Source organism: Procambarus clarkii, chromosome 41, assembly GCF_040958095.1.
Source record: "Procambarus clarkii isolate CNS0578487 chromosome 41, FALCON_Pclarkii_2.0, whole genome shotgun sequence".
NCBI classification, from domain to species: domain Eukaryota; kingdom Metazoa; phylum Arthropoda; class Malacostraca; order Decapoda; family Cambaridae; genus Procambarus; species Procambarus clarkii.
In genome coordinates, this window is record NC_091190.1 from 34,051,872 (window position 1) to 34,064,934 (window position 13,063).

Here is a 13,063-nt window from a genome sequence, read left to right on the forward strand (position 1 = left end):
AATTTTGGAGAAGTGATTTTTGATTTACCTCCAACAGTGAAGCGTAATGTACGAAAGATTGAGAAAATTCGTGTTAGAATTATTAATCTTACTTTTTCGGTCATATTTAATAATATATGTCTACAGGAAAGACTGCTACCAAAATATACTAATATATATATATATATATATATATGAATGAAAACTCACACCCCAGAAGTGACTCGAACCCATACTCCCAGAAGCAACGCAACTGGTAACTACAGGGCGCCTTAATCCGCTTGACCATCACGGCCGTCAAAAGGAAGTGATAGCCGAGGCTATTTGAGCCACTTCCCCGACGGCAACTCGGATGGTAATCTTGGGCATAGCATTTCACCAAATCACCTCATTCTTTGGGGCACACGTGAGGAACACAAATGCGAACAAGCCAGAATGGTCCCCAGGACTATATGCGAATGAAAACTCACACCCCAGAAGTGACTCGAACCCATACTCCCAGAAGCAACGCAACTGGTAACTACAGGGCGCCTTAATCCGCTATTTAATTTAAATTTAAAAATAAGGTAAATCCTTAATGGAGCCCTGTTGTTTATGCATCGATAAACGCCTAGAAAGAGATGTTGTTGTCTTGCCTATATACTGGGTTTTTTGGAGCTTACAGTCCCCAAGTGGGCATTTAAAGGCATAGACGACGTTGGTCTCTTTTAAAGCGTTCTGCTTTGTGTCTGGAGAGTTTCTCATGAGTAGGCTGGCCGTTTTTCTGGTTTTATAGTAAATCGTCAGTTGTATCCTCTGATTTTTGTCTGTAGGGATAACGTTTCTATTAACAATATCTTTCAGGACCCTTTCCTCTGTTTTATGAGCTGTGGAAAAGAAGTTCCTGTAAAATAGTCTAATAGGGGGTATAGGTGTTGTGTTAGTTGTCTCTTCAGAGGTTGCATGGTGTTTCACTTTCCTTCTTATGATGTCTTCGACGAAACCATTGGAGAAGCCGTTGTTCACTAGGACCTGCCTTACCCTACAGAGTTCTTCGTCGACTTGCTTCCATTCTATAGAGCACGGTCGACTCATATGTCGACCGTGCTCTAAGCCACAGCTCAGAATGGAAGCAAGTCGACGAAGAACTCTGTAGGGTATATATATATATATATATATATATATATATATATATATATATATATATATATATATATATATATATATATATATATATATATATATTATTAAATATGACCGAAAAAGTAAGATTAATAATTCTAACACGAATTTTCTCAATCTTTCGTACATTACGCTTCACTGTTGGAGGTAAATCAAAAATCACTTCTCCAAAATTCATTTTTATTTCTAGTCTGACGCGACACGGGCGCGTTTCGTAAAACTTATTACATTTTCAAAGACTTCACAAATACACAACTGATTAGAACTTGCGTTTCCCTGATTTTATATCTACATTTGAGTGAGGTGGGAAGGGTGATGTGGCATTACATTTGAGTGAGGTGGGAAGGATGATGTGGCATTAACACAAGACAGAACACTAGAGGATATTAATAGGGTATTAAAAGTATCAACACAAGACAGAACAGAAACAATGGGTATTGAATAGAAGCAACACAAATGCCCACTTGGGGACTGTAAGCTCCAAAAAACCCAGTATATAGGCAAGACAACAACATCTCTTTCTAGGCGTTTAACGATGCATAAACAACAGGGCTCCATTAAGGAACATATAATCTCTTCCCATAACCAAACCATCGCCAGAGAAATCCTAGTAAACAACACAGAAATCATCGATAGATACAGCGATAGCAGGCGGCTTGACGTTTGCGAGGCACTACACATCAAGAAGTCAACACCAGCAATCAACAGCCAATTATTGCACAACTATATTCTACCCACCTCAAGACTCCGCTCCAATATAGAAGCATCAAGAAATATGGACCAATAGGCTCTCTACAAACACTTCTATTCAATACCCATTGTTTCTGTTCTGTCTTGTGTTGATACTTTTAATACCCTATTAATATCCTCTAGTGTTCTGTCTTGTGTTAATGCCACATCATCCTTCCCACCTCACTCAAATGTAATGCCACATCACCCTTCCCACCTCACTCAAATGTAGATATAAAATCAGGGAAACGCAAGTTCTAATCAGTTGTGTATTTGTGAAGTCTTTGAAAATGTAATAAGTTTTACGAAACGCGCCCGTGTCGCGTCAGACTAGAAATAAAAATGAATTTTGGAGAAGTGATTTTTGATTTACCTCCAACAGTGAAGCGTAATGTACGAAAGATTGAGAAAATTCGTGTTAGAATTATTAATCTTACTTTTTCGGTCATATTTAATAATATATGTCTACAGGAAAGACTGCTACCAAAATATACTAATGTTAAAGTGCACGACCCAGCAGCAAGGAATCAAGCCTTCACGATAAAATATCGCCAGGATCTGATTCGTGATCAGATATACAAGGCAGAGAATGAAATCAAAGACAACAAAACGCAACTACTTCATGCTACAAACGAGTGGAGAAATAGCAACATCGACCATAGTATCCGTACCCGCATTGAACAACACCTCGACATCCTCACAGACCAACATCACCTCAGCACTGAAACAAGGATTATCAAGAAACTAACAACATTATATGGAGGACCTATGGCAATTCCACGACCAAGAGATGGCTTCCTGAACCTTGCAGGAATTAACCTCACTGAGGACCAAGTCACTCTCCTAAATCTGGGCATAAACTGTCATGTTATGTCCAGACCGAGTGAAATGGCCCAGAAAGTAGAGTTGGAAATTCTGTTGGACGACATATTCGACCTCGAGACACAAAAGAAGGTCACTACCAAAGATACCTTACAAGCAGAACTTATTGCAGAAGGAGGAAAGAATCGAGGCAACTACAGAAGCACCATACTGTCCCCCGAGCTTAAAGCGGCAGCTAAAAGCCTTTGTGAGAACAAGGAGATAGTTGTCAGGAGAGGTGACAAGTCGCCAATATATGTCATTCTTAAAAAAGACGAATATCTGGCGAAAATGAACATCATACTCTCTGACCAAACTAAGTTCCAAAGGGTAACGAAGGACACTACAGCCGAATTAAAAGCAAAGGTCAACAAACTGATCGAAACTGTGAACGCCAAGAAATCCGGACTCCACCTGCCAAAGATCATTGGGGAATATAAACCTGGATATGCGTATGGAAATGTCAAGACGCACAAGCCTGGAAACCCACTTCGGCCAATCATTAGCCAGATACCCACACCCACGTACAGACTGGCGAAGCGACTCAACGGCCTGCTGACTCCTTATGTTCCTTGCGCCTTCAGCCTGAAGTCTCCAATGGAATTTGTGGACTTACTGCGGGGCACACGGGCCACAGGGATAAGAGCCTCGTTGGACGTAGAATCGCTGTTTACCAACGTACCTGTGGACGAGACAATCGGAATGATAGCCGACAGAGTGTATCGTGATCCAGCCTGTACTCCTCTTGACATGCCAGAAAGTATTCTGAGGAAACTACTCCAAGCTTGTACTAAAGAGGCACCCTTCTTGAGCCCGGATGGGCACATGTATAAGCAAGTAGATGGGGTCGCCATGGGTTCTCCCCTAGGTGTCCTGTTTGCAAACTTCTACATGGGTACCATCGAGCAAAAAGTCTTAGTCGACATGAACTTGAAACCGGCCATATACTGCAGGTATGTTGACGACATTTTTACACAGGTACCTGATGTCAGACATCTGCAGGAGCTGAAGGAGGCATTTGAGCAGAGTTCCGTGCTGTGTTTCACTTACGAGACGGAAAAGGATGGAAAGCTGCCTTTTCTAGATGTAACAGTCATGGAAAAGGGCGGAGGTTTCCACACTGCAGTCTACACAAAAGAAACAAACATAGGAATGTGCCTAAATGCCAACAGCGACTGCCCTGACAGGTACAAGAGGAGTGTTGTTAACGCATACGTCGACCGTGCTCTCAGCCACAGCTCAGAATGGAAGCAAGTCGACGAAGAACTCTGTAGGGTAAGGCAGGTCCTAGTCAATAACGGCTTCTCCAATGGTTTCATCGAAGACATCATAAGAAGGAAAGTGAAAAGCCATGCAACCTCCGAAGAGACAACTAACACAACACCTATACCCCCTATTAGACTATTTTACAGGAACTTCTTTTCCACAGCTCATAAAACAGAGGAAAGGGTCCTGAAAGATATTGTTAATAGAAACGTTATCCCTACAGACAAAAATCAGAGGATACAACTGACGATTTACTATAAAACCAGAAAAACGGCCAGCCTACTCATGAGAAACTCTCCAGACACGAAACAGAACGCTTTAAAAGAGACTAACGTCGTCTATGCCTTCAAATGCCCACTTGGGGACTGTAAGCTCCAAAAAACCCAGTATATAGGCAAGACAACAACATCTCTTTCTAGGCGTTTAACGATGCATAAACAACAGGGCTCCATTAAGGAACATATAATATCTTCCCATAACCAAACCATCGCCAGAGAAATCCTAGTAAACAACACAGAAATCATCGATAGATACAGCGATAGCAGGCGGCTTGACGTTTGCGAGGCACTACACATCAAGAAGTCAACACCAGCAATCAACAGCCAATTATTGCACAACTATATTCTACCCACCTCAAGACTCCGCTCCAATATAGAAGCATCAAGAAATATGGACCAATAGGCTCTCTACAAACACTTCTATTCAATACCCATTGTTTCTGTTCTGTCTTGTGTTGATACTTTTAATACCCTATTAATATCCTCTAGTGTTCTGTCTTGTGTTAATGCCACATCATCCTTCCCACCTCACTCAAATGTAATGCCACATCACCCTTCCCACCTCACTCAAATGTAGATATAAAATCAGGGAAACGCAAGTTCTAATCAGTTGTGTATTTGTGAAGTCTTTGAAAATGTAATAAGTTTTACGAAACGCGCCCGTGTCGCGTCAGACTAGAAATAAAAATGAATTTTGGAGAAGTGATTTTTGATTTACCTCCAACAGTGAAGCGTAATGTACGAAAGATTGAGAAAATTCGTGTTAGAATTATTAATCTTACTTTTTCGGTCATATTTAATAATATATGTCTACAGGAAAGACTGCTACCAAAATATACTAATATATATATGTATATATATATATATATATATATATATATATATATATATATATATATATATATATATATATATATATATATATATATATATATATATATATATATGTATATATATATTTATATATATATATATATATATATATATATATATATATATATATATATATATATATATATATGTCGTACCTAGTAGCCAGAACGCACTTCTCAGCCTACTATGCAAGGCCTGATTTGCCTAATAAGCCAAGTTTTCCTGAATTCATATATTTTCTCTATTTTTTTCTTATGAAATGATAAAGCTACCCATTTCATTATGTATGAGGTCAATTTTTTTATTAGAGTTAAAATTAACGTAGACCAAACCTAACCAACCCTACCTAACCTAACCTAACCTATCTTTATAGGTTAGGTTAGGTTAGGTAGCCAAAAAAGTTAGGTTAGGTAAGGTTAGGTAGGTTGGGTAGTCGAAAAATCATTAATTCATGAAAACTTGGCTTATTAGGCAAATCGGGCCTTGCATAGTAGGCTGAGAAGTGCGTTCTGGCTACTAGGTACGACACATATATTGTGACGGTAAAGCGTTGGTGTTCGGCTGTTTCAAAAGCTGGGGGCAGGGCCTCGTCACATCACAAAAAAAAAGAGAAAAGTTTGTCCTTTCGTCTGTGGTAAGGTAATGGGAAGACACACAAAACAAAAGTATATAAACAATGAAATTTTAATTACTATAGAAAACAAGACATGAATAAAGGCAATCTCATAAAATGCAGGACAAGTCAACAAACAAAACATGAATAATCACTGGCAAATAAAAAGTTATGCTAAGACAAGTAAGTTACAGTGATAGCAAAATAAATTAATATGTGCGGTGCTGGAATACTGGCTTCAAGCTGCCACCTCCCTTAGTACACAAAAGCCAAGGCTTAGTCTACTAGCGAGAGATGTCAACTCCAAGGAGCACAAAGATATTCTGACGAGTACGGCGTGCTGCTGCCCAGACGACGACTCGTGGTGGTGGTGGAGTGCAGGTGCGACGAGATACTAGCCAATCAGCAACAGGCAGGCAGAGGATGAGCAGTTTGCTGGTTACGGCGGGCTGTAGCCAGGTGTCGGGGTGTGCATGGTACGATTTGCTTCCTGGGCAAAACATTTGGCGATACTGGTGGACGTATCTTCTATATAGTATCTTGTACTTGTACGACGTAATGATGTAGGGAAGAGCAGGCTCAATCTCTCTTGAAAGAGATTATCGTCACAACTCTCCCCTGAAGCCTGCGGTTCTGGAAGAAGTTACGTCTTCATGTGGTGGAGTGATAGTTGGAGTTGCTTCTACTTCATAGACTCTGGAGAGGGCGTCGGCTATGATGTTGTCAGAACCCTTGCTATAGCGGATCTCCAGGTTGAAATCTTGCTGATATAAAGCCCATCGTAGAAGACGCTGGTTATGGAATTAGGCTTGATGTAAGAAGCGGAGAGGATTGTGGTCTGAGAAGATGGTGGTAGACCTGGCACCTTGAAGGTATGGAGCAAAGTGCTGGAGATTTAGGACGATGGAGAGTAGCTCCTTTTCAATAGTGCTGTAGTTCCTCTGGTGGGGTTTCAACTTGTAGCTGTAGTAGCTGACAGGTAGAACCTCCTCGCCTCGTTGCTGCATCAGGACACCACCGATGCCGGTACCACTAGCGTCGACATGAAGGACGAAAGGCTTGGTGATATCTGGCGAGGTGAGAATGGGATTAGTACAGAGGAGGAATTTGAGTTGTTGGAAAGCAACGGTTTGCTGCATGGTCCAATTATACCGTTGCTTGGGACTGGTTAAAGTGATTAATGGTGTGGCGACTGTACTAAAATTTCTCACAAACCTACGGTAGTAGGAGGCAAGACCAAGGAAGCGCAGGAGCTGCTTCCTGGTGGTAGGCTGTGGATAATGCTGGATGGCTTGAGTGTGTGTGTCTAACGGAGCTAGGCTGCCACTCCCAATTACATGACCCAGATAACGCACTTTACCTTTGGCAAAAGTGGACTTGCCCAGGTTGATGGTGAGGCCGGCTGTCAGGAGCTTGGCGAACAGTTGTTGCAGCTGGAGCAGATGTTCGCTCCAGGTGTTGGAAGCTACGACGATATCATCCAAATAGGCGTAGGTGTTATCCAAGTCCTGGATGACGCGGTTGACAGCTCTCTGAAAGGTGGCCGGGGCATTACATAGTCCGAAAGGAAGGCGTTCATATCTGAAAAGTCCAAAGGGAGTGATAAAGGCAGATATTTCTTTGGCTCGCTCTGTTAGACTCACTTGGTAATACCCCTTAAGCAAGTCCACTTGGGACAAGTACTGGGCATTACCAATGGCGTCAAGAATGTCATCTATCCTTGGCAAGGGGTATGCATCCTTGACAGTCACATTATTTAATTTACGGTAGTCAGTGCAGAGTCTCACCTTACCTTGGGGTTTTGGCACCAAGATACAGGGTGAGGCCCAGGGGGACTCACAAGGTGTAGCCAGTCCATGATCCAAGAGGTACTGCACCTCAGCACGCATGACTTCCTTCTTGCTAGGGCTGATTCGGTAGAAGGGTTGACGAATCGGCCGGGTGTCAGGGAGCAGTTGGATGTTGTGCTGGGTAACATTACACTCTTGGGGATCATCTCGGAACAGCTCCTGATGTTCTTTGAAGATCTTGACGAGAGGTGCACTATGATTGTCCTGAAAATAATTGGGAAGATCAGTTAGGATTTCCGAATTACAAAGCGCTGACTCCTTGTCAGTGCTTTCGGGAGGAGAAGCAGGGAAGGTCTCACTGTGGATGTATGGCTCTTTAAAGGAAGAGTACTTTATCATAACAGTGGGAGGAGTACCGTTATATAGCTTCAGGAGGTTGACGTGGCACAACTGGGTCTTCCGCCGCCTATCTGGAGTCTCTAGAACGTAGTTGTGGTTGTTTCTGCACTCCTTGATGCGGTAGGGTCCTGAAAACCTGTTTTGTAAAGGAGAATAGGGAAATAAGCAAGCACGAAGTCTCCCGGTTTAAATTTCCTTACTTTGCTGGTCTGGTCGTAATGAGTCTTCATCCTCTCCTGTGCTTTCAATAGATTATCTTGGGCAAAACTGTGGACCCTCTCTAGAATGTGTTGTAGGTTTTGAAGAAACTGGAGCACATTCTGATGCTCACTGAAGGTGGCATCACGTAGAGAGTCTTTGAAAGCCTTGAGAGGAGTACGGCACGTACGTCCGTAGAGCATCTCATAAGGAGATACTCCTAGGGACTCATTGGGAAGACTTCAAAAGATACACATTATCAGGTCAATTTGCTTATCCCAATCCTTAGAGGTTTCATTACAAAACTTCTTCAGGAGTGCTTTAATAGTCTGATGACTACGCTCAAGAGAACCCTGTGAAGCAGGATGATAGGGGCTGGACAATACCTGTTTGATGTTGAACTCTTCCAGTGTCCTCTTGAAGAGATCACTGGTGAAAATGGTGCCACAGTCGCTCTGAACCTCCCTTGGAAATCCATACTGGGTGAAGATCTTCAATAAGTGTTTCACAACCGTAGCAGCCGTAATGTTCTTTACTGGAACTGCTATGGGGAATCTGGTGATAGGACACAGGATGGTTAAGATATAGGCGTTACCTGAACTGGTCCGAGGTAAAGGACCAACACAGTCTATAATAAGTCTGTGGAAAGGTTCCGCAGGCACCTGTATGGGAGTCAGTGGTGCTCTGGGAATAGAGATGTTCGATTTACCTGCCATCTGACATGTATGACACTGTTTGACGTACTGTTTGACGCTATTTACCATACCTGGCCAGTAGTAGTCTTGACGGATTCCATGGTAGGTCTTGTTAAATCCGTAGTGGGAGAGTGCTCCGTGGGCCAGGTGTAGAATAGTGCAACCCATTCTCGCAAATTTAATAAGTCCATATTGACTTATTAGTTGCGTGCATAGGTCACCTATGCACATATATAATAAGTCAATATTGACTTATTAAATTTGCGAGAACGGGTTGAATAGTGGGCCGCAGGCTGGCAGGAATCACTAGTTGTTCGACGTTGGCCCAATCGTCCTCCTCCTTCAGTTTACTGGGTCTATATCTGCGGTAGAGCAACTCGTTATAATAATAATAATAATAATAATAATAATAATTTTTATTTAGGCAAAGGTACATACATAAAGAGATTTTACAAAGTTTGTTGGCTTTATAGATAGGAGCTAGTACATACAATGCCTAAAGCCACTATTACGCAAAGCGTTTCGGGCAGGAAAAAACACTACTGACTAAAGCTTAAAACTAATGGGTAAAAAGAAAAAAATGCGTTGAGTACAAATAAAAATAGAGGTAAAAGAGGGGGGAACATTGTTGAAAAAACAGCACAAATACAATTACAAATTATTACAGAAAATTACATTAAAACAGCGTTGATTTGTAAAACAAAAAAAAAAACAAAAAACATACATGGGTTGACAATAGAGAGGTAAGGTAGGTTACAGGGAATTTATTAGGTATAGCTTCGTTTTTAACTTAAACTGGTTGAGAGAGGTACTGTCTTTAACATGGTTGGGAAGGTCATTCCACATTCTGGGCCCCTTGATTTGTAGAGCATTTCTGGTTTGATTAAGTCGTACTCTAGGAATATCAAAACTGTATTTATTTCTGGTGTGGTGCTCATGGGTTCTGTTACAACCTTCTATGAAGCTTTTGAGATCAGGATTGGCATTACAATTTAGCGTTTTGTATATGTATAGTACACATGAGAGAATGTGCAGTGACTTAATGTCTAACATATTCAGGGATTTGAATAGGGGTACCGAGTGATGTCTGGGGCCAGAATTGGATATTGTCCTAATAGCAGCTTTGTGTTGAGTAATTAGAGGATGTAAGTGATTTTGGGTAGTAGAGCCCCAAGCACAAATACCATAGTTGAGATATGGATAGATAAGGGAGTAATAGAGAGTCACCAGGGCAGGGCGTGGTACATAATATCTGATCTTAGAAAGAATGCCCACAGTTTTTGAAACTTTTTTTGATATGTTTAGAATGTGTCCCTGGAAATTCAGCTTGTGGTCAATGAGAATGCCAAGGAATTTGCCATCTAATTTGTTACAAATTTGGGTATTGTTTATTTTGAGATTTATTTGATTAGAGGATTTATTGCCAAACAGAATATAGAAAGTTTTGTCAATGTTAAGGGTGAGTTTGTTGGCAGTTAGCCACAGATGGACTTTATTTAGCTCAGTATTTACTGTGGCATTTAGAGCAAGGGGATCAGGACTGGAGTAAATGAAGGTTGTGTCGTCAGCAAATAGGATTGGTTTGAGGTGTTGGGAGGCATTTGGAAGGTCATTAATGTAGATGAGAAAGAGGAGAGGGCCAAGTATGCTGCCCTGGGGAACACCAATGTTGATGGGTAGGGTGGGCGAAATTGTATTATTCACAGAAACACATTGGAGCCTGTCAGTAAGGTAGGATTTGAGGTATTGTAGGGAGTGTCCTCTGACACCATAATGATGTAATTTAAGAAGAAGGTTTTGGTGGTTGACAGTATCGAAAGCTTTACGCAGGTCCACAAATAACCCAACAGGGAACTCATTTTTATCAAGAGCTGTATGAATCGAGTTAAGCATACCAATAAGTGCATCGTTAGTGCTTTTTTTGGGCCTGAAGCCATATTGGCAAGGGCTAAGTATATTGAGTTTGGCTAGATATGAGTAAAGCTGCTTATAGATTAGTTTTTCAAAATTTTTTGACAAGTTTGGCAGGATTGATATAGGTCTGTAGTTGTTAACATCTGTGAGATCACCACATTTGTGGACAGGCGTTACTCTCGCTTTTTTTAGAATATCTGGAAAGGTTTGGAGTTCAAGTGACTTGTTGAAGAGCAAAGCAATAGCAGGGGCTAAAGATCTGGAGGCTTTTTTGTAGATTAAAGTTGGTATCTCCTCAAGGGCACCAGACTTGGTTTTAAGGGAAAGGATTATCTCATTGACGTCAATGGAATTAATAGGCTTTAGGTACAGAGACTGGGGATAGTTCCCTGTAAGATAGTCCTTAATGTCAGTACTGGAAGATGGAATATCATTAGCAAGGGATGAACCAATGGAAGAGAAGAACCTATTGAACTCAATAGCAGAATCAGAGGCTGAAAGCTGACCATCGTTATTAGACAGGAGAGTCGGTTTGTTATTTAAAGACTTCTCTAGGAAGAACCCAGGAATACTGTCAGGTTGAGTCTCAGCCTGGAAAAATAATGGTGTCAAGGTAAGATCTTCCCTCCGTAACTTATGGAACTCCAACTTGGTCAGATTCGGGGGTAGTTTCTGAGGGTCTTGAGGGACAGCGGTAGCAGTAGAGTCAGCTGGCTGTGGTCGTGCAGCTTGTGCACGGGTGGTCACTAAAACCGGAGGAGAAACTTCATCACTCTCTTGAACCTTTGCTGGAACATACTCAAAGACGGGATTTTCCATTACAGAGGTACACACCTGGGGTTTGTCCATGACGATCAGGTTGGTCGGTTGCAGGTCTTCTGCCAAGTCGTTGCCCAGGAGAAGTTGCACTCCAGGCATGGGAAAAGGCTTTTCCCTGATGGCGACTTGGACTTCTCCGGTCACGAAGGGACAATCCAGGTGGACTCTGGCGAGAGGATAAGGAGTGGTAGCAGTGAGGTCAGTGATGAAGACAGTTTCTCCGGTGTAGGCGATATTGGGCACAGCCGACTTCAAAATAATCGATTGAAGAGCCGCTGTGTCCCTCAAGATCTTAAGTTTGAAACGTCCCTCCGGATTTGAGCCGTTGGTAGAGACAGTTCCAGTATACAGGTGTTTACTGAAAAGAGAAAGATCATTACCATGAACACCAACATTCATCGCAGGCTTACCGGACTTAGGAGGAGTCTGTTTGGGTTTAGGTGATTCGGTGTTTCCTTTGTATTGAGACTTACCACATTTATCTATGGTATGTCCATAGAGTCTACAATACTTACAGTACAATTGCGAGCCAGCTTGATCGGTACTCACTTTCTCGTAACTGTACCACGACTTCTTACTGGAGGATGGTTCTGGTGTCAGCCGGTGGATGAGGCTGTAAGTGTCAGCCGACTTAGCACACTTTAGGTAGTCGGTTTCTTCTTTATCTGCTAAATATAGACGGACAGGAGGCGGCACACGCCTCAAGAATTCTTCAACTAGCAAGAGGTTGACGAGTTCTGTAAAGGTAGAGACATGTGCTGCTTCCAGCCATTTCATAAAATATCTCCTTTTGGTATTAGCAAATTCGAGAAAGGTAGTGGTACTGGCCTTCAGGTGGTCACGGAATTTCCTTCGATAACTTTCGGTGGAGAGAAGGTAGGCGTCCAACACTGCTTGTTTCAGAGTCTGGTAGTCATTCTCAGACGCCAAAGTACTGAGTGTAACTGCAGCTCTACCTGTAAGATGTACTCTGAGAAGGGTTGCCTATTGGTCGGCAGGCCAACTAAGTTGATTAGCAAGGGTTTCAAAGATGGTAAAAAACACATCAACTTCTGTCTCTACGATTGGTGGCATTAACTTACTTGCATGTGATATATTGAAACTGACGGGAAGATTGGCGGTAGCTTGCTGGCGTTGAGCGAGGTGTGAAGTTTCCAACGCGAATTCTCGTTGACGACATTCCATAGCCAGAGTTGCTTGTTGTTTGTCATGTTCGTGTTGCATTTCCAATTGGCGTTGTTTTGTTTCAAGCTGTACTCGTTCCCGCTCACGGAGTATTGCAATCTCACGTTCTTGTTCTTCTTTCCTCAAGGCAGCTTCTCGTTCCTTTTCTTCCTTTCTTATGGCAGCTGCTTCCCTTTGTTGCTCGAGGGCTTCTATTTGTTGTTCGCGTTCGATCTTGGCCAGCTCTATTTTGAGTTTCATCGTTGCCAAATCAGTTTTATCTGCAATAAAGTAAGTTTCGTGAGTTTCAGAGTCTATCTTACC